This window comes from Phaethon lepturus, unplaced genomic scaffold (assembly GCF_000687285.1).
Source record: "Phaethon lepturus isolate BGI_N335 unplaced genomic scaffold, ASM68728v1 scaffold38288, whole genome shotgun sequence".
Taxonomy (NCBI): Eukaryota; Metazoa; Chordata; class Aves; order Phaethontiformes; family Phaethontidae; genus Phaethon; species Phaethon lepturus.
The window spans coordinates 26,506-26,820 of NW_010560481.1; positions in this window are offsets into that span (position 1 = coordinate 26,506).

The window sequence follows — 315 nt, forward strand, 5'->3', positions numbered from 1 at the left end:
AGTTTATTTATCCCTCAACTGCTATTTAGATATGCCTTTGACATTTTTATGTTGACAACATTAATCTTTGAAGTGTATAAACTATTCAGAGTACATCTGTAAAACATCAGGAGTTATACCCCACTTAACTTGTCGCTTCAGACTGTATTACAAGTTCACATTGCAAAGTAATGCTTAGCTTGGCCTGACAGCAATTATGAGGATATAAACTGATTTTAAGAAAAAACACACTGAATCAACCTTAAAATGTTTTAATATTAAAATTCCTTCATTAGGACATTAATTTTAAAATGAATTTTTATGACTGTTTGGTAT